Here is a 21452-nt window from a genome sequence, read left to right as displayed (position 1 = left end):
GAAATGGTGAGCAGAGTCCTGGTGGACTCTGGCTCAGCCATTGTCACCTGCTGAGGACCCAGATGGCAGAGCTGGGGTTTCCGGGGCTTCCCAGTCCTAGAACAGGTGGGCGCTGGCCAGGATGCCTTCGGAAGAGTCTCCGTGATGCGCTATGTATGCCTGGTCTGGACTCTCACAGGACCTCCTTGTGTATTCCCCCTAGACTTGGGAGAGGAGACAGCAGGGCAGAGGAGCAGAATGGAGGGCATTCGTCTCTTCCAGTTTGTGATTTATCTTTCAAACTTGATATCATGGTCACTTCTCTGGTAGGGAAGAATATCGAATGTCCCAGTGTTTCCTGTTACAGAGTCTCAGCAGAAAAAGTCTTTGGTCTCCAGATGGTCAACACGGTCTCTCACGCCTTTCTTCAGGTGGATCATCTGCTGCTATTATTTAAACATGTGCTTAAATATGGAGTTTATTTGCCTGTCTGTGCAAGACGTGGCTTTCTTCTGTTTCCTCAGATGACTATCCAGGCCTTCCACCCATTTGATGAAAGACCTATTTTTTCCTCTTATTTCCCATCTTTGCTTTTTTGAGGCAGGTAGCTCAGGCTACCCTCCAACTCCTGATCTTTTCCTCTCGGCCTCTCAAGTGCTGGGGTTACAGGCCTCACCCACCATGCCCAGCACACATCCCGAAACCCCCTAGTTTATCTGAAGCACTGTCTTCACGGAATTCTCCAGTGTGACTGGGCCTATTCCTTTCATTTAGCTAATGTACAAATTTATGTAGAGAGTCATAATTCAATACATGTAAACAGTGTGCAATGATCAAATCAGGGTGGTTAACATTTCCCTCTCCATTAAACATTAGAAACATTTTGTTAACAGACACTAATTGTATTTATTTATGTTGGACAGTGTGCTAGCTCAGCACATGAGGACAATGTGTCCTGAGCAAGTCAAAGTAATTAACATTTCCATCTTCTTATCATTACTTTGTGTTTGGAGACCTCGTTTCTCTCTTCTAGGGGTTCATATAGTACTTAATTTCTTTGTGAACTGTAGTCATCAGTGGGCGCAGTTCTGGGCCCCACTTTGCTCCAGGGATGTCTAGTCCTGAATTCCTGCCTTACTGTGTCAGCAACATGGACTTTATGACATTTTTTTAACTTAATCTTATTTTTAAAATTCTCCATACTTATTCTTGTATTTGCACTTAAGAGCCAACTCACCTCAATCTTCTGGAAACATACATAGAAGGGCCCGGAAATATACACGAAATGTACATTTGTGTATTTCTTTAGAAAGGAAGTTCAACATTTTCAACAATGGACAAAGAAAGAGACCATGATGCCAAAGGCAGCTCCTGATTTCCAGGACCCTGTGACAGAGGGCAGAGAGAAAGCATGGCTCCCCTCAAGTACCTAACCCTGGCAGCTCTGCATTCACTGTCTTTCACCTCCATCATTGTTCCAGATACTTCCCTGACCCTCACATTGCCTACTTTAATCTAATTCCCTTGCTTGCTCCGGAACAGGCAGCCTACCACACAGGCTCTAGTTCTAGGCCTAGATTAGATGGTAACAACATTATCATTAATACACAAATAAAATCATGAAGCTTGGTTGACAACCTGAGGGACTCAGCTTTGGACTTTTTATATTGCTGGCCCTCAGTTTACCATGTGGAGAAGGCATGAACGATGATGTGGGAGATTCTTTATCTGAGTTACTTCCGTGGTTCTCTCTACCGTCCCACTCATCATTCCCAATTTGTAAAATTAAGAACCTTCCCCCAGTAGCCGGGGCTGGTGGCACACACCTTTAATCCCAGCACTTGGGAGGCATAGGCAGGAAGTAGGAGGATCTCTGCATTCGAGGCTGGCATAATCTACAGAGTGAGTTCCTGGACAGCTAGGGGTGCACAGAGAAACCCAAAACAATGACAACAAAATAACCCTTCCAGACTGACGGCAGAGATGCCTGGTCCTAAACTCACTTAAGCACCTTGAATTGGGAGCAGGCAGGACCCTGGAAGATGTATTCTCAGATCCTAATCTGCCCATCCACCTCAAGTTCATTCAGGTGGGTGCCAAGCCCAGTGTGATGGCTATTCTTGGTTATCAACTTGGCTACACCTGGAATTAACTGAAACCCAAGTAGCTGGGTACACCTGGGAGGGATTTTTTTTTCTTAATTAAATCATGTGACGTGGGAAGACCCATTTTTAACCTGGATCTTTTGGGATGAGAAGATCCACCGTTGCTGGCAGCCTATGTAAAGGACACGGACGAAAGAAGCTTCACTCTCTTTGCCTGCTTGCCTTCACTCTTGCTAACAAGTCAGTTCTTCACTGGCACTAGGGTCTACTTCCTTCAGGACTTGGTACATACCGCAAACCAGCTGAGACATCTGGCCTCATGGACTGAACAGCTATGGGATTCTTGAACTTTCTGTTGGTAGACTGTCATTGTTGGACTAGTTGGACCACAGCCTGTAAGCCATTCTAATAAATCCCCTCTCTCTCTCTCTCTCTGTCTCTGTCTCTCTCTCTGTCTCTGTCTCTCTCTCTCTATATATATAATGTAATATGTGCATATAATGTATACAACACACACACACACACACACACACACATATATATATATATATATATATATATATATAGAGAGAGAGAGAGAGAGAGAGAGATACTTTGGGGTGAGACCCCTGGTGTCAGGGTGTCAGGACTGGCCAGTACAGTTTTAGGGTTTCTTCTTGACAGAAACCATCAAGAAAGCCCCTCATGATTCTGGAAACAAAAAATAACTCCAGATATTGTGAAAAATCTCCTCAGGACAAAACCATCCAAATTGAAAACCACTGTCACAGGTTGGAAGTGAGTTAACAGGGGTCACTAGGACTGACACTTTAGTTCCTTCCCCTAAGTCCAAAAGGGACATTGGAAAGTCCTTAAAAAAAAACAAAAAACAAAAAGACTTATTTTTACTCCTGTGTGTGCATATGTGTGCTGGTGCCTGCAGATACCAGAAGAGGGCATCAGACTTCTTGGAGCTGGAGTTACAGGTGGTTGCCAGTTGTCTGATGTGGGTGTTGGGAACTGAACTCTCATCCCCTTCAAGAGCAGAGGGCTCTCTTAACTGCTGGCCTCTCTCTCTAGCCCCAGAAGGTCTTTCACAGCAGGTGCTTGAGTAAGTCCTTTCTCCTCTAACCTTCTTTTCTTTCTTTTCTTTCTTTCTTTCTTTCTTTCTTTCTTTCTTTCTTTCTTTCTTTCTTTCTTTCTTTCTTTCTTTCTTTCTTTCTTTCTTTCTTTCTCCTGGTCTTTAAAATGTTTGTAAATTGCTTAGCCTTGTTGCTCACCATCTGAAGTTCCTGGATCTGGTTCAGAGTAGATGGGGGCACCTGGGAAGTACCCTCAAAGACAAGGAAGGATAAGAAGGAACAGATGGTGTAGAGGTGTGGACAGGCAGAGGACAAGAGGGAGCATCTTAGAGACAGGGAACTATTTGAGCAGCCCCAGCTCCTGCTTCTTAGGGGTTCACCCCTTCTAGGCCTACTCAGCATGGATAGACCTAGAAGGTCCAGATTCCAAGGCCCCGCCCATCACAAGACCACGCCCACAGGCCCCGCCCCATTAGCTAATCCCTCCCACCAGCCCGAGGCCCCTCCCCTGGCAGGGCCCTCTTCGCCTCCCGCCAGCCGTGGCTCTGGCTTTGCACCCGGCGGCGACTGAGAACTGTGGCGGCTGAGGAGCCAGCAGCGCAGGCGGGTGGAGCGGAGCTGTCCGGCCTGGTGGCGGGCGATGCCCCCGTGAGTCTCTGTCGCTGCCCGTCCCCGCCCCGCGTCCCTACCCCTTTGGAGTCCGCGCCCGCCAGGGGCCGGGCCGCGCCTACCGCCGGGTCCGCGGGGCGGGGTCCCGGGGCAGCACCTGCCTCGCCTTGCGGAGCTACTCCGCCAGCGGAGCCCAGCTCCGGCGTGGACCCCGGCCCCACCTCGGGGTAAGTCAGCAGGCCTTGCGCGCCTGCGAGTGGGCGTGGGGAGGGGGCTGCGGTCAAGGGACCACGCCGGGGAGGGGGTTCCGGCCGGCCGCCGAGCTCTACGTAGGGCTGTGTGCCAGGTCTGGGGGGCGGGGGCCCGCGTTGCGCACAGCCTGAGATGATTGTGGGGCGGAGGTTGAGCCTGGAAAATGGGGTAGGAACCCCAGAATCTGGAGTACTTTGCTGACGCTCAGGGCTCACCTGGGGCCCTAGTCTTCAACAGCATTGCTTCGCATGGCATTTTTGGAAAGTGCTTAAAATCCCTCCTGGAAAGGCAGCTTGCCTTTCTCCCTCCTGCCTGTACCCTGGTTGGGAAGCGGCCACTTTTTCCTCCCAACGTGACACCATTGTACCCGGAGAAAACGCCCCCCTCCTCAGGATGGAGCGAGGTGGTGCTCACGTAGTCTCAGGGTGGAAAGAGGGGGCTTCTGGGAAGCTGGGGAAAAGTGGTCAGGGGCAGGACGGGTTGCCCAGGGCTTCAGGGAAGCTTGGCAAGACCCTTCATGGGCCATTCTGGCATCTCGTTCGTTTGGGAGGATAGGTCCCCTTGGCTGGCCTCCTGACTGCCCGGAACCCAGGCCCCTGTCACCTTTGGACAGCCCAGTCTGAGGAGTGGGTCTCCTTCAAGTGCCACAGAAGCTCATGAATGGTCCACAGCCCTTGTAGTCCCGGGCTCAGGTGGGAAATTCTATACCTAAAGCTGGAGAAACAAGGGGCTCTAGCTGGCAGTGCCACCTCGGGCCTTCAGGGCTTGGGCCTGGGGGAATGGCTGTGTTCAACTCTGTCTCTAAGGGTGAGGTCTATGAGTTCTCTGCTGGTGACGGTTTCACACTTGGCTTTCCTGAATGGTGGAGAGTGGGTCTTTCTCCAAGGGGTTAACAAACCATCTCCACAGTTGCTGCCAGCCACCAATTAGTCCATAATCACAATCACGCAGCTGGCAACTGTCCATACAGTCAAGCGAAGAGGGGGTAGCCTAATGGGACATTCTCTGGACAGGGGCCTGCTGAAGGGGTCCGTGCAACTTCCTAGAGTTCTACAGACATCTGGCCGTTTACAAGGGGTAAAGCCCAGAGCTATTAAACTTGTCTTCACACCCAGGCTCTGATACTTCCTGACTTTGTGATATTAAAGAAATCACTTGCCTTCTCAGGGCCTCTTCCAGCAAAACAGACCTATGTTTTAGGAGGAGTAAATACAGTGGTAGGTCTGAGCGGCTTATCCCTGTGTCTATCCTCATCAGCTACACTGAGCTACACATAGCACTGTGCCAAGTACTGGCTGGGGCAGGCACGCTGGAGCCAGGAGCTGAGGACTCAGCAGGGACCTGATTCCCGTCCTCCAGGGGATGTGGTCGCTATCACTGTCTTAACTGTTCTGTCTTCCCTCCTTGCCACTACTAGTCTCTGGACATTGATTGGATTTTACAGCCTGATGCTGCTGGCTCTCTGGGCCCCTCCTCTGCCTGAGCAGATGCTGAGCTCTGAGGAGGCAGGGGCTGTCAGGGGTCTGGGTGATGTCTGTCCATGGTTGCAGAAGTGGCTGGCCCTTTAAGGAGTGAAGAAAACAATTATCAGGCTGGGCATTGCATCAGCTGGAGCCTGGAGGGTCCCATGGGAGGGGGAGGGAGCTGGTGGTTGATTTCATTAGTGCCACGTGAGAGCTCTCACCTGAGTCTGCCCCACTCCCCAGCTGAAGCTCCCCCCCAGGAAACAGCCACCCCAGGGCTCTCTGGCCCTAGGATCCCTGCTTTGGAAGGCTTCTCTGTGTACCTCAGTCTTGTCACGAGCCCAGGCTCAGGGGGTGTAGCAAAGTACCTCGCACAGAGCCTTTTGCTGACTATGGCAGTGGCTCTTCCCTCTCTCATTCTGCTGACTTGGGGCGCAGAGTGCATCTCCTACAACATTTTGCTGATCATGGGGGTGCCTCCCCCATTTGTGTTTGGCTGACATGGGGTGTTTCTTTCACAGTGGGTACAGATGACTTGGCCACTGGCCTCTTTTCACGGCAGGTCTGTGTTGCACGTAGATGTCCGTAACCAGACACAGGAGCTCTGTAGGCTGGGATGTGCTCCGTGGGTGAGATGCGTTCGTTGTGGCCGATGAGTCACAGGGGTGTGGGGTCACTGGCAGAGAGGAGACAAGGTGCTTGGGCATTAGACAGAGCGAGGTTCGTGCCCTCCACCTGTGATGACTACACGTATCCATCTCGACTCCCTGGCCTTTATTGGCTCTGGAAGGCAAGAGTGATTGCCAGGCTTTGGTGGTACCTGCCTGTATTCCTTGCACCTGGGAAGGCAAATGCAGTAGGACGGTTGCAAGCCTAGTCTACATAGCAAGTTGCTGGCCAGTCAGAGCTACAGAATGAGACCTTATTTCAAAAACCCAAGCCCAAACCAGGTGTGCTTTGTAACCAGACTGGCCCACCTGCCTAGATGGTACTGCTGGATTAAGTGTGTTACCAAGATATGCAGTCAGCCTAGGACAGGTGGGGACCTTCTCTGTTTGATGATTCTCATCCCTTGCAAGTGTGGACTCTTCACTCCTGGAGCTCAAGATAGCTGAATAAGACCTGGATATGGTAGTACACCCCATAATCCCAGCTGATGGCAAGTAGATCAGGAGCTCAAGGCTCACCTGAGCTATCTAGCAAGTTTGAGGCCAGCCTGGGCTACATGAGACCCTGCCTCAAAAACAAAACAAACAAACAAAAAACTCCAAAATACCAATCAAGGCCATTGCACAAGAACCAAGAAAGGGAAGGAGTGGGAGAAGGGAGTGAGGGTCCTCTTGCCTCTGTTGCAGGATGGCGCATCTGTCACTCAGTACCACTGGTACAGCAAGCTCTGGGAACCACAGAGGCCCTCCTAGTAGGGTCATAGTCTAGAGCATATATGACGTGTGTTGAAAGTAAGGGTTCATGGGCCTATCCCTGCAGGTTGCTCCCCTACCTTCTGGGGTTCAGGAAGGGCTTCCAGAGAGGGTGGCCTCTTAGTGAGGCATGGAGGGTGCCACGTAGGCAAGGAGGCAAAGAAGCAAGGATGAACAGGGAGGAAACAGTGTTTGGGGCTTCCGGTGGTGTGGGAACATCCTGGTGATGTAGCGGAGCATGTGTGGCAGACTAGGGGACAGCCAAGCTCCACAACCCTGGGTTAGCAGTATACTAGAGATGTGGAGGCTTATTTTGAAGCCAGTGGCAACCCCTAAAGGGTTTTAAGGAGTGGAGGCAGGGCCAGAGTTCCAGGTATGCCTGTGGGCCACAAGGGAACCTCTACGTGAGTGACCTTTTGCCCTCTCTTAGCCCTTCCCTTAAGTAGCAGCAGAAAGGGTACCCAGGGAGCCCTTGTTTATGTGACTCTTCCCAGGAGGGAGGTAGTCCTAGTGTCTTCAGATCCCTCTCAGTGGGCTGAGCCACATCTCAGCCTTATTGACTGAGCTCAGCCCTTGGGGCCAGGTTTTCCCAGCCTCTGGGGAGCCAGGGGGCAAGGTGTAGTAGAGCTTTGATACTTGTCTGTTCTGTGTTCAAATCCTAACTTGGCAGTTCACAAGCAGAGCATGCCTGTGTCTAAACTTGACTGTTGTCAGCTATGAAATGGGAAGCAGAAAGTGAAATTCTAGCTGGGAATTGTAAGGTCCTATGCCAGGTGGCATTTTTACTACCTCATGTGAGGGCTAGCCTGGGAAGTTGGCTCAAGGTAGGGACAGAACCCTGTGCTTAGTGGGACTCCACGCTTTAATTTTCTGTCGCCACTGTCTGGAAAGAATTGTTTTGAACAAGGGCCTGGGCTTTCATTTAGCACTGGTCTTTTCATATTATCTAGTTCATAATCCAGAGAGAGGGGACAGCCTTAAGAATAGCTCCTGTGGGGAGGACATCGAAGATGGGGGGGGCGACTATCTGTCCAAAGGTGGGTGGGATGTAGTCACAGTAAGGCTTACATAGCATTTACCCTACGGTTCTTCCACTAAGCACTTTACACACTCATTTTCACCAACAAGGGGAAGATGATCATCATCTCCATGGTACGGATGAAGGAACTGAGGTTATCTGACCACAGTCCCACAGTCGTCCAGAGAGAGACCTGAGATTCAAAGACAGGGTGACTGGTAGCAAGACAGCAACATGGCTTAGGAAGTCTTCACTTAGGTGAGGGACTGCCTGAACTGAGCCTGGCAGAACTTGGCATTCATTCATTTATTAGTTCACTCACTCACTCACGGGATCTTCCTGTGTAGCTCTGGCTTGCCTGGTTGCTACTTCAAACTTGTGGCAATTCTCCAGTCGCAGCTCCTTAAGCACCGGAATTATAGACATGCACTGTCATGCGTGGAAGGGAGAGCTTGGCTTTGCCCAGGGGGGCGAAGGGGTACAGGGAAAGCAAAAGCTTTCATCTGAGCACAATCTAAGCCCAGGGTGTGCTCCTTGTCTGGGAGAGGGAGACTCAAGGCCAGATACCTTCGGGGTCTGAAAGAAGATAAACTTTTGGCTTCATGATTCTGACTGTCCAAGCCCAGACTCTCCGGCCACTCTGCCCCCAGGTCCTGCTGTTACCATGGCTTCTCAGAGATAGACTGACCCCTCTTCCCCCTGTACCACTACCCCCTTGCCACCCTCCTCAGGCCATCTTACTTTCTATTCTGAATTTAATTATCTCTTCTGGGTTCAGTACCTGTAGGTCTTATGCTTCTTAGACACAGCCTTAGGATCAAACCCAGGTCCCCAGCTCCACCCACCTGCACCTGCTCTGCTTCTAGGGTCCCTGGCTTGTCTCTGTCACCGTCACCATCACCCACCCACTTGCTCAAGCTGGAAGCTGGAAATTCTCCTGGACACCTCCCTGTCTTCGCCCCCACAGCCTACAGCCAAGCCTAGCGAGCCTTGTTCTCCAGTGTTCCTCTCTTGGGTCAGGTCTGTGGCCCTTCTTCCTACCCACACCCCTGGCTAGGACACTACTCTCTGTCGTCTAGATTCCCACGGCGACCTCCTAGCTGGACTCCTTACAACTCTCATGCCTGCCCCGCTTGCTATCGTCTTGTAGATGTAGCCAGCACAGTCTTCTAAAGATAAATGTTTGATTGTGTCATTTCCCTGCTTAAAACTTCCAGGACTTCTTAGAATAAAATCCAGATTTACTGACGCAGTCTCCAAGGCCCTGTGCGATCTGGTCCTCACCTCCCTACTTACATCATCTTGTACATTCTTCCCTACCCTCCACCACAGGACATTTACACATGTTGTTCCGGATGCACACCCCCTCCTGGGGACCCTGCTGACTCCTGGTCCTAGACACCAACCCAAGTGTCAGTTGAGCAGAGAAGTCTAAAAGCCAAGATTTAAATATTCCACTTCCATAGGACTGTCTCCTCTGCCTCTTCCTCCTCCTGTGTGTCTCCCTGTATGCGGTGTGGTTCACACACATGTGGGTACGGGTGTACCTATCCATGAGAACAGTGGCTGGCCTTCTCTTTCTGCTTCTTATTGCCTTGAGATATGGTCTCTCACTGAACCGGAAGCTCATGGTCTTGGCTCTAGGCTGGCTGGCCAGCAAGATTCTCCTATTTCTGTCCCTTAATCCTGAATTTAAAGCACACACAGTCTTACCTGACTTTTGACATGGGTGCTAGGATTCAGACTCAGGTCTTCACGATCACACAGGGACCGTTTAGGCTGAATCCCATCCCCAGGACCTGGCACTTCTTCATGTTGCTTGGCACCCTTTCCTTTCTTCCCATCGTCTTGCTTTGTTGACCTGAGCATTTGGTGGATCTGGAACCTGTGTTACCCAGCCCTGGCACATAGTAGGTACACAGTGAGTTGGCCGGTGCATAAAAGAGCAGCTACCTCATCCTGCAGTGTCCTTAGTGGCCTCTCTGTCGCCAAGCCTGCATTTTCAGTCTTTTCTCCATACATTCCCAGAGTCATCTTTCCAAAACATAGAACTGACCCTGTCACCCCCTGCTACTTAAAATACTTCAATAGCTCCCCATAGCTGACAGGAAACGGCCTCAGCTTCTTAGCATGGTATTCAAAGCTCTTTATGATCTGTACCTAACTCCCTGTGCATCCCCACCTCTCCGCTTCCACAGCACACTTTGAACACCTGGCAGCTCCTCCAGCAGGCCAGGCTGTTTTGTGCCTCTGTGTACCTACGCTTGCTGTTCCCTCTGCTTGCAGTGCCTCGCCCACCCCAGCCTGTCTCTAGAGAATGTCTCTCGCTCCTTCAAACCATCTCAGCCACCTACCATCACTGGGAAGCTTGTATAGGACCCTTGGCCCATCCAGTACAGTTAGCCCGCCCCGCCCCTACCATATGAGTGCCAACTCTACATCTCTACCTTGGGGTGCTCATCTTTATATCTCCAGCCCCCAGCTCCTGCCTTACTTAGGAAAATCCAAGCATACCAGCTTCAGAAATAGAGGTGTGTTAGGAGGAAGGTTTGTTACAGGGAACGAGGCTGGGGGTGGGGCTAGCCTAGGGAGCTGGGACCTGGAAGGGTAGAGAATTTGAATCTTCATTCTCTGCACCCTGCTGGTAGCCTTTGCTTATCTGTCCCCTCTGAAGGGATTCTGGTATTGTGACCCTGGATTCCAGCCACATTTAGAACTAGCACCTAGGACTTGGCAGATCTAAACCCAAATTCCCAGGCGAAGATCTGATTGGCTCTGAGGGAGTCAGGTGCCACCCTGGGCCGTACACCCATAACCCACGGTGAGGGATCACAAAGCCAGACATGAACATGGCCGCTGGAACCTACCTCAGGTGTGTGTGAGTGTGTGTGTCAGTGTCATTGTTAGCCAGACAAGTGCTTCAAAAGACATCTGTTCAGTATTTAAGGTGCCAGGTGGAGCAGGCAGGTGGGCAGAGTGCCAGCCTTCTGTGCAGACAGCACCTGCAGAAAGGGGGCCTGGAACTGTGACTTAAAGGGGACTCTTCCCAGGGTAATACTGGCCAGAGTAGGCACTGAAGACCGTGTCACATGTCGTTAAGGGCCCAAGGAGAGACAGGATGGGATGATGACTTTCTCCACGTTTCTTTAGAATGGGGTGAGGGAAGGCCTGCACAGCCAGCACTACATTCCACCATACCTCCCTCCAGTGTCAGGGATTAATTCCAGGGCCTTGCACGTGTTACACAAGCGCTCACCCCCAAGTGGCAACCTCAATCTTAGAATTTTTGATACACCATCTCACCATTTAGCCCAAGTTGGCTTCACACTTGCATTCCCCCGCCACTGCTTCTTGAGTGCTAGACCACCACACCGACCAGATTATCTTCCCTCTCATTCTTCCTTTAAGGCTGAAGTCATAATGGTGGCACACGCCTTAGTCCCAGCACTCAGGAGACAGAGGCAGGTGGATCTCTAAGTTTGAGGCCAACCTGATTTACAGAGTGAGTTCCAGGACGGCAGACTACACAAAGAAACCCTGTTTTTAAAAAAAGATTCATTTTCTTTTCTCAGCAAAGAAACATTGCATGCCTGTCTCACCAACCAGCCATTCCTGACCTGTGCCTATCTCACCAGCCAGCCATTCCTGACCTGTGCCTATCTCACCAGCCAGCCAGTCCTGACCTGTGCCTGTCTCACAACCAGCCATTCCTGACCTGTGCCTATCTCACAACCAGCCATTCCTGACCTGTGCCTGTCTCATCAGCCAGCCATTCCTGACCTGTGCCTATCTCACCAGCCAGCCATTCCTGACCTGTGCCTATCTCACCAGCCAGCCAGTCCTGACCTGTGCCTGTCTCACCAGCCAGCCATTCCTGACCTGTGCCTATCTCACAACCAGCCATTCCTGACCTGTGCCTATCTCACCAACCATTCCTGACCTGTGCCTATCTCAGAACCAGCCAGTCCTGACCTGTGCCTATCTCACAACCAGCCATTCCTGACCTGTGCCTATCTCACAACCAGCCATTCCTGACCTGTGCCTGTCTCATCAGCCAGCCATTCCTGACCTGTGCCTATCTCATCAGCCAGCCATTCCTGACCTGTGCCTATCTCACCAGCCAGCCAGTCCTGACCTGTGCCTGTCTCACCAGCCAGCCATTCCTGACCTGTGCCTATCTCACAACCAGCCATTCCTGACCTGTGCCTATCTCACCAACCATTCCTGACCTGTGCCTATCTCAGAACCAGCCAGTCCTGACCTGTGCCTATCTCACAACCAGCCATTCCTGACCTGTGCCTATCTCACAACCAGCCATTCCTGACCTGTGCCTATCTCACCAGCCAGCCATTCCTGACCTGTGCCTATCTCACAACCAGCCATTCCTGACCTGTGCCTATCTCACCAGCCAGCCATTCCTGACCTGTGCCTATCTCACCAGCCAGCCAGTCCTGACCTGTGCCTGTCTCACCAGCCAGCCATTTCTGACCTGTGCCTGTCTCACCAGCCAGCCATTCCTGACCTGTGTCTATCTCACAACCAGCCATTCCTGACCTGTGCCTATCTCACCGGCCAGCCAGTCCTGATCTGTGCCTGTCTCACCAGCCAGCCATTCCTGACCTGTGCCTGTCTCACCAGCCAGCCAGTCCTGACCTGTGTCTATCTCACAACCAGCCATTCCTGTCCTGTGCCTATCTCACCAGCCATTCCTGACCTGTGCCTGTCTCACCAGCCATTCCTGACCTGTGTTGATTCTGTTCGTCTTCCCTAGTAATAAGCCCTTTTGGACACTTACTCTGTACCAGGCATCAGACACGTGCTTCCATTTAATCCTTATGTCTCGATAAAGATGTGATATTATTTTGCCCATTTAAAGATATGGAAACTGAAGCTGGGTGGTGGTGACGCACACCTTTAATCCCAGCACTCGGGAGGCAGAGGCAGGCGGATCTCTGTGAGTTTGAGGCCAGCCTGGTCTACAAGAGCTAGTTCCAGGACAGGCTCCAAAACCACAGAGAAACCCTGTCTCGAAAAACCAAAAAAAAAAAAAAAAAAAGACATGGAAACTGAGATTCAGAGAGGTGGTGTTGCTAACCCAGAGACATACAACAGTGTGACTCTGGAATAAAACTCTTCGTATTGGCTATTCACCTGCCTGTTTGCTCTTTGGGGTTGTGAGAGCCTTCTAAGCACATGCCAGGTAGCCATCTTTCTGCCTTCCCCACTGTCCAACCCAGGATCACCCAGAGTGAGGGCTCCTGACTCTAGGACACATGTCATCTGTGTGAAAGTCAAATCTCCTCCTTGTGGAGCTGCCTTATAGAGCTGTGTGACTAGGCAGACCTCTTAACCTCTCTGGGCTTTTTCTCTTTTTTCAAAATGAAGATTATAATCCCTGCCGTGAGTTTCATATTAGATGGAGGACTATAGTGACGAATTGTAAATAGGAAACAAACCCTGAGAAATTTCTTTATAAAAATGTATATTTGTATGTGTATGCGTGTACATATGGGCATGCCATAACACACATGTAGAGGTCAAAGGACAACTTGTGGAAGTTCTCTCTACCTCCCACCATGTGGGTCCTGGGGATCGAACTCAGGTCATCAGGCCTGGTGACAGGTACCTTTACCTGCTGAGCCATCTCATTAGCTCCAAGACGAACAATTCCTATAAAATGGCTATTCCCAGAGCTGTGCTCGGCTCCTTCGAGTGGAAGGCAAGGTGGGCGGGCTTCCCAGGAGATGAAATACCCCTTCACTGGGACCCGTGATGGTAAACAAGGGCTTCCAGATCTGCCATGGCATAGCATCACCTTACATAGAACTCTGGTTTCATCTCAACTCCAGCAAGTCCAGGGTCCCCCACCCCCGCCCAGGGAGAACGAGTTTGTATAGATATGAATGTCTTTCGGAACTTCCCAGCCCCTCTTCTCTCCCTCTCTGCAGAGATCTCAGACTGGGCTGGGCGCTGTGGCCAGCAGCTCCCCGTAGCTGAACTATAGTAGTGGAGCTAACCTTGCTTGGCTTTGTTTTTTTGAGACAGGGTCTCACACTATCCTGGGCTGATCTGGAACGTACTATGAAACTCAGACTAGCCTCAGACTTCTGGAAGTTACGCCGCTGCCTCAGTCTCTCCAGGGCCAGAGTTACAGTGTGAATTGTCATGTCTGTAAAAGTACGTGTCTGTCTGTCGAGCGGGTGTATGGGTGAGTGGGCACACACCACTATGTATGAGTGGAGATCAGATGAGTACATTCTTCTCCTTCCGCCATGTGGGTCTCAGAAATGGGACTTCAGTCACCAGGGTTGGAGGTAGCACCTTTACCCACCGAGCCACCTCAGCAGCGTACAACTTTGTTTTACTGTTTGTTTTTACAGTCTTTTTCTACTTATTAGAAGTGATATTGACTTTCTGTTTATAGTAGCAACAGAATTTCTATTTAAAATAGTTCACTTAAATTTTGAAAGTGTCAATTAAAGCTGGGCGGTGGTGGCGCACCCCTTTAATCCCAGCACTCGGGAGGCAAAGCCTGGCAGATCCCTGTTAGTTCAAGGCCAGCCTGGTTTACAAAGCAAGTTCCAGGACAGGCTCCAAAGCTACACAGAGAAACCCTGTATCAAACAACAAAACCAAAAAAGAAAAGTGTCACTTTAAAGAAAAGAATGTACAGGAGACTGTGATTTGGCAGAAGTCATCGATGTGGTTCACTGACGTGTGGACAATGCAAAATCATGGCGGTGGGATGTTAGAGATCTTTGCCCACCGGGTCTTGAAGTTGCCTCTTCCATCCATTTACCTAAAAAATGAAGTTTCTCCCTGCTAGATTGGCCTACTCTCCTCTGCTTATTCCGTGTTCAGGCTCTCCCCTTTTTCCTCCCCTTCTCCCCCTCCTCCCTTTCTTTTTGGTGGTGCTGGGGTCAAACACAGGGCCTCACACCTGCTTTATCACTCAGCCACCAGGCTTGGGCTGTTCTTTGTTTTGTTTTTCTTTCCTTTGGGACTCTTACAAACAGGAGAATTTGTGTGTAGTTCCACAGCCGGTTTGAGAGGGGTTGAGATGTCTGGATGGAGGCAGGAGATGCTCTCACTCTAGGCTAGGACTTGAGGTGTAGTGTGGAGGATGGAAGCTCAGACCTATGGTCCTCCTGTCTCCACACACAACAGACTTCGAGCTCCCTAGGAGCCTGGAGCCCCAGGCAGCAGCGAGGCTTTGGGAGTTGTGGGTAAGAGAAGCAGTCCTTGGAGCTTTGTGTCCTAGAGCTTGGAGCCCTAGAACAACAGAGCTAAGAGGCTTTGGACTCTCCAGGGTCACCATTTCCCGACTCCTCTACCCAGCTCTTTGTGCCTCTGTTTGTCCCTGAGGCCTGGACAGCAGCTACCAGAGACTAGATTTCTCAACAGGGCTCAAGTCCAGAGCAGACGCTAGAAAGGAAGGAGTCAGATTCATAGCAGGTACACATTGCCCTGGGCACCAGGAAAGTGGGAGCCTGGGCAGACTGTGGGTGTCTGCTGTGTGTCCATGGTGAGAGAGGATCACTGTCAAAGCATGTCTTGATACGTGTGTGTGTCTTTGTGTGTGTACGGGCACACACACTCATGTGTGCATGCATGTGCAAGTGCATGTGTTAATATAGTGTGTCTGCAGCTCACTGACCCTCATCTGATGTGTCTTGGGTTGTCTTAAGGAGTTTTCAGGAAGCATTTGAGTTTGTGGTGTGTGTGTGTGTGGTGGGCAGATGTATGTGGGTCTATGGTCATTGGCTCTCTGTAATGTGTGTGCATGTTTGTGTGCATGCTTGCACTGCATGCCTGAGTGCTCTGTTCAGGTAGCTTGTGTGCTGGGTGTGGTTGTGCTTGATGTCTTTGTGGCCTTCTTTGTACAGTGTGTCTCCAGTTCTGGGTGAAGATTTATCACTGGACTGGAAGAGACCTGGGCATGCAGGAACAGATGCCACTCCTGTCTGTCCAGGTCAGCTGAAGCTGTGCTGGATATGAGAGAAGGTCCCCCGGGTGGGCAGTGGGAACAGCGGTGGCGCCTTCCGGCTTGGTGCAGGGCTAGTAATTGGAGCCCCTTCCCTTCATGAAATATTGATCAGCCTGGAAGGAAGCCCTGACCAGGGGAGGGGCTGGCAGGCGTGAGTGCCGGCCGCTGTCCTTGGTGCTGCTGATGCTGTCTGGCTGAGCCTCGGTGCTCAAGGGAGAGCTAGCCAGGGGAAGGCTCTGAGCCTAACACCATCAGCAGGCCCCACTCACAGGATGAGTTTACCTGTCCTTGCCACAGCACCCTGCAAGTTTCCTCACCCCATCTATGAAGGGGAAGTAGGGGAAGCAGGTGGATGTCTTACTGAGATTCATATCTCAGGGCTGGGTTTGCATGTTTGCTTGTGGTCCTCATAGAATTGTCTGGAGTGCCCCTGCTCGTTCTCACAGGAGACCTGGTGGGTAATAAATGATGAACTTATCTACTGTAAGACCGATCCAACGACCTATTTCCCTGTATCTCTGCTCTGCCTGGGAGTTCTGTAGCCATGTGGTGTGCTTTACATGTGTTTGGGGGTACAGTAATTGTTCTTCCTGTGTTGGTCTGGGCCGGACTGCTTGGAAGTCCCATAGCATTTGGAATCATACTGAAGCCCAGGCCTTCTACCAGGGTATACAGACCCTTCTCTGCCAATCTAAATTCTACCTTTCCTACCTGATATGGTGGTATCCAACTGTAATCCCAGAGGCTCAGATAGGAGGGCTGTGAGTTTGAGGCCAGCCTGGTCTGCATAGTAAGATCCTATCCATCCAGTCACTCCATCAGTTAGTGTTTCTTTTTGTCCATTGACTTCTCCTGCTTCTAAGGAAGACGTCTCTGTGGTCCACAGTGAAGTGGTATGGGAATGTCTACCTATATTCTTATGGCATCTTCTCTCAATTCTACTTTTTTTTTTTTATTTTGAGACAAGGATTCACAGCCACATGTGGTGGTGCACGCCTTTACCCCAGCCCTTGAGAGGCAGAGGCAGGCAGATCTCTTGAGTTCTAGGCCACTCCTGATTTACAGGGCAAGTTCCAGGACAGTCGGAGCTACACAGAGAAACCCTGTCTCAAAACAAAACAAAGAACAAGCAAATAACAACTAAAAGAGACAAGGGCTCTGAAGCCCAGACTGATCTTGACCTCATGGAGTTCCTCGAGCCTCAGGCTCCCAATCGTTGAAGTTACAGGCATAACCACCATGTCCAGCTTCTCCTACTTGGAATTGCCCATTCTCCCATCTGTAGGTCCCTTTCTCCTGTCTGTCACTCTTGCCCTGTGCCCACCTATACTATACTCTCCTCTGAGCATCCCACTTCCTTTCCATGTCTCTTCCTCTCTGGGAAGAACACACCCATTCCTGCCCACTCCTATAGGTCTCCCGAGCTCAGCGGATCTGCTTCCTGCCCAGCGTCTCCACCCATAAACTGCAGGGTTGACTTAGACTCCTTGTGACTATTGGGTGTTCATTTTCTGCTTTGGCTAGGGTTTTCTTTAGGGACCCCTCGAGATCTGTTGATGGCACCTCGCATTCCAATCCTCTCCATTAATCGCTTAGATTCTGCTTACTCCCTTCTCCCAAATTTGTCTCCTCACCCTTCGTAGAGACTCCTGAATCCCATCCCATCCCTTCCCTCTTTCTCCATGCAGGGCAGCCATGCCGCCCTTCCAGCCTGCCCAGAGCAGCCATCCTCCCATCAGCTTGTTTCTGATCTGCACACAGTGCCAGATTGATCTCTGGAAAGCACTGTGCCTAAATCTTGTTAGACTTCACTCCTGCAGGATTAAAGACAGACTTCTTAGCTCCACAGTCAGGGACCCTAATTGACAACTTGTAACTTCTCTTCCCGGTCCCCTCTTCCCCAGCTGCACTCACCTTCTGCTCCTCTGTCAGACTCTGTTATTGAGCCTCTGAACATGCCTGTTCTGTAGACCTTCCTAGTGGTTCCCACTGCTTTCTGTCCCCACACTCCCATCTGTCCTCTGTGGCCTCTGTCCCCACACTCCCACCTGTCCTCTGCTCGGCTCTGCTTCCTACTTCTTCTGGTGCCCCAACTCCTGTGGCATTCTTTCTTTTTACAGAACACCCAGAGTGTTTCCCTTGGCATCTCGGGTCCATGAGTGGACCACAGGCCAGCAGCAAGGGCATCATCTGGAAGCTGGTGGAAAGACAAAACCCAGAATCCCAGGCTCCACCTGTGAGCCCTAGGGTCAGGATTTGTGCTCACGTCTGAGTTTGAAGAGCACTGGTTGATGTGTTCACTGTGTACCCTGCTTGTATTGGTGCACGGCCTTTCACCAGGATATGGGGGATAATCTCAGATTTATCTTTAGCACCATCAGGTGATGGCTGCCGTGTTGGCCAGATTCCACAGTCTATGGTGGAGGAGTGGATAGTGGAGATGGCCAAGAAGATTGTGTACCCTTCCCACCTCTCAGGCCCCAGAGCGCAGACTGTAACTCCAACTGCAGGAAGTACTCTGGAAACCCAAGGAGGAATCAATTAATCAATAGAAATCAGTCGTCAAGCATGAAGTAGAGTTTGTCCCTGCTCACATAGCACACACGGGTGCTAATGTCTGTTATTTTAGCATACGTTTTGGAAAGGAAATATTTATTGTTTTTTTTCTTTATTATAGCATTAATACAGTTTCTAAAGTAGTAGCTTTAGAAAACACAATATGTTACATGAAGAAAATAAAACTGACTCATGGTTCCTCTCTATCAGTGTTCATTTAGTACTTTTGGTTGCCATTCATCCTTTCAGTAAATATTTACAGAGCCCTGCTATGTTGCCAGACCCATGCCAGGTACCAGGGATTTGGGGTGAATAACAGTTCCCCATCTTTAAGCAGCTCACAGCCTGGGCTGAGTGTGGGAGACAGGCACCGCACACATTACAGATGGCAGTATGTTCATGTCCCAGGGATGCCAGGGCACAGTACCACAAATGAGGTGTCTCAGAGCCGTCTGGATCTGTTCTCCCACAGCTCTGGAGGTGGGAAGTTTGAAATCAAGGTGTCTGGAAGGGTTGCTTCCTGTGCAGACTGGGAGAGGCCGCCCGTCCTATGCCACTCCCCTGCGTCTGATGGCTACTGGAAGTCCTTGGTGATCCTTGGCAGTCCTCGGCTTGTTGGTGCTCCAGGCTGGACTCGCAAACCATTTTCTCTCTTGCTCTGTTCAGTGCTGTCTTTCTGTCGGGAAACCAGTTGGAGTAGGGACAGCCTCCACCTCCCACCACTTTCAGGAAGACTTTAATCACATTGGCAAAGGTCACATTTTCAATCAAGGCCACATTTGAGGTACAAGGTATCAGGACTTTAACCCGTAACACTCAAGGACAATACAGAGCTCTGGAGGAGCAAGAGAGGGGACTTTCTTTGCCTGGGAAGATGGCTAGGGAATGATCTTCAGAGGGGGACTGAGAGGAATTGGAAGCAGGTAGACAAGGGAGGAGGAGTAGACAAGCTTGGCGGTAGGGGCAAGCCGTAGAAGAATGTTCCAGGAGGACAGGAGACAGAGTGGAAAGGGAGTGGCAGGTGTCATGTAGAGGGGTGGGTTTCGTCCTGGGTGAAGACAGTCTTTTCTGGTGACTGACCATCCTGGAGGCTGTGTTACTCTAAGTCACTGGTTCTGGGGGAATACACAGCCATGTCCCCAGGAGTCCCTGACAGGGAGAAGGCACATGTTACCCTGGAGTACAGCAGGAGATGGGCCTTGCGTTCCACCAGCTTTCTCTGCACAGGAGACAGGGCTCCTCCTGCCCTGCGTCTGCTGGACCTGCGCATATGCTGAGCCCTGGGACAGGGGCAGGGATATGACCGCAACACCTGCATTACTATGAGGGCTGTGATTAGGGCTGTGACTGAGACTGTGTCCAGGGCCCGGGTGGCACTCTGAGGCCAGAGCCCCAGATGATGGGAGAAGACAGATCTCTCAGGAACATATTTCCAATGCTCTACTCTCATCAGGGACTATTTGGAGCTTGGTGCCTTCCCTCATAGGACCCAGGCTAACTGGGTCTCAGCTCATTCCCTTATCACACCTTCAGAGGGTTGTTCCTTTTCTGCATGTGATGGTAGAGGGCCTACCCTACCCGAAGCTGCCTGCAACCACCTCTCCTGGGCTGGGTGGGCCCAGCCTGGGTGGAGGAGAAGTGGGTCAGCTGGTAGCCATGGTGACAGCAGCTGCTCCCTGCCAGCTTTCCCATCTCTTCACCACAAACCTCACCGGATGAGCTTCTTTGTCCAGTCCAGCAGAGATGGGAGCCAGGAGGATGGGATTGGGGGCTGGAGTGTGGGAGTGTGTATGTGTTCCAGCTCACACAAGGGCCTGCCCCAAGCTGGTGTGTGAGCCCCAGCCTAGGGAGACAGGCTCAGGGTAAGACTCCTGTGAACACATGTGCTTGTGTCTTTAAAATGTGAGTAGCAGCTTTGTGGGTCTGTGTAATGTGATCACATTTGAAATTATGTTCTCTCTCTCTCTCTCTCTCTCTCTCTCTCTCTCTTGTGTGTGTGTGTTGGGGGGTATAGTCTGGAAAGATAAGAGGTCTCCACATGAGGAGAGTAGGTGAGGCAACATGATCCCCACACTGGCAGCCTGTGTTTTCTTGGCCTAGCCTGCCTCCTCCCCACATACCAACCCCTGCCACCTTCCCACTTCTCCCTAAGTCATGGAAGGAGGGGCTAGACCTAAGGGCCTTTCCCAGGGTTTGAGGCGGGTTCTCAGGTACCAGATCCAGCATCCAGCAAGGCTCTCATCCCAACTGAGCTATGTATGCATTCCTACCCCACAAACCTAGAGTGGTGGTGGGTGATCTTATTAACCCAGGGGCCTCCCCTTGAGCGGGAGGCACATGGTGAGTAGGAGCTAACACCTGGACAAGTGTTTACCACGTCTCAGGCACCATCACTCACAGTAAGTAGGTAATTGCCCTTCTGAGCAGTGAGCACGCACTGATCTTGTTTTGTAATCTTTTATCTAACACTCCTAAAGCACATGTGGTCATCCCACTTCAGGGAAGAGGAGCCGTGTGCTAGGCGGTGGGGGTGGAAGCCCTCTAACTCTGCTCAAGAGTGGCAGGCAGACCTGGGTGTCACACTGCCCAGCCCCTGAGTACATGCCCCCCTCTGCGCATCTGACCCATCTGATCATAGTCAGCTGGGAAAGCTGGGTAGGTCCAGGTGGCCATCAGATTTGTGTGTATGTGCTTTTTGTTTTTCGAGACAGGGTTTCTTTGTGTAGCCCTGGCCGTCCTGGAACTTACTCTGTAGACCAGGCTGGTCTTGAACTCACAGAGATTCGCCTGCCCCTTGCCTCCTGAGTGCTAGGACTAAAGGTGTGCGCCACCACCACCCAGTGCCATCAGACTCTTCTTAGAGACTCTGAGGGACTTTCTCAGAGTTAATGCCTCCCACCCTGACTGCCAGGTAGTGGTTCTCAACCCGCGGGTCATGACCCCTTTCACAGGGGTCGCTGAAGACCTTAGGAAAACACAGATGTCTACATTACAATTTATA

The 21452-nt window shown here is 51.1% G+C and overlaps 1 protein-coding gene across 2 annotated transcripts in view; it reads left to right on the top strand.

Annotated features, from left to right (window-relative positions):
* The first annotated feature begins 3672 nt into the window (after positions 1 to 3672).
* Positions 3673 to 21452, top strand: part of Rims3 (regulating synaptic membrane exocytosis 3) — a 41644-nt gene continuing 23864 nt past the window's right edge. For both annotated transcript variants that reach the window (XM_057784732.1, XM_057784731.1), the window contains exon 1: positions 3673 to 3981. The gene's annotated coding sequence lies outside the window, so the exon portion shown is untranslated. The remainder of the gene's footprint in view (positions 3982 to 21452) is intronic.

Source organism: Chionomys nivalis, chromosome 11 (assembly GCF_950005125.1).
Source record: "Chionomys nivalis chromosome 11, mChiNiv1.1, whole genome shotgun sequence".
Taxonomy (NCBI): domain Eukaryota; kingdom Metazoa; phylum Chordata; class Mammalia; order Rodentia; family Cricetidae; genus Chionomys; species Chionomys nivalis.
Note: the sequence above shows the minus strand (reverse complement) of the source record. Positions and strands in the feature narration are given on the sequence as shown.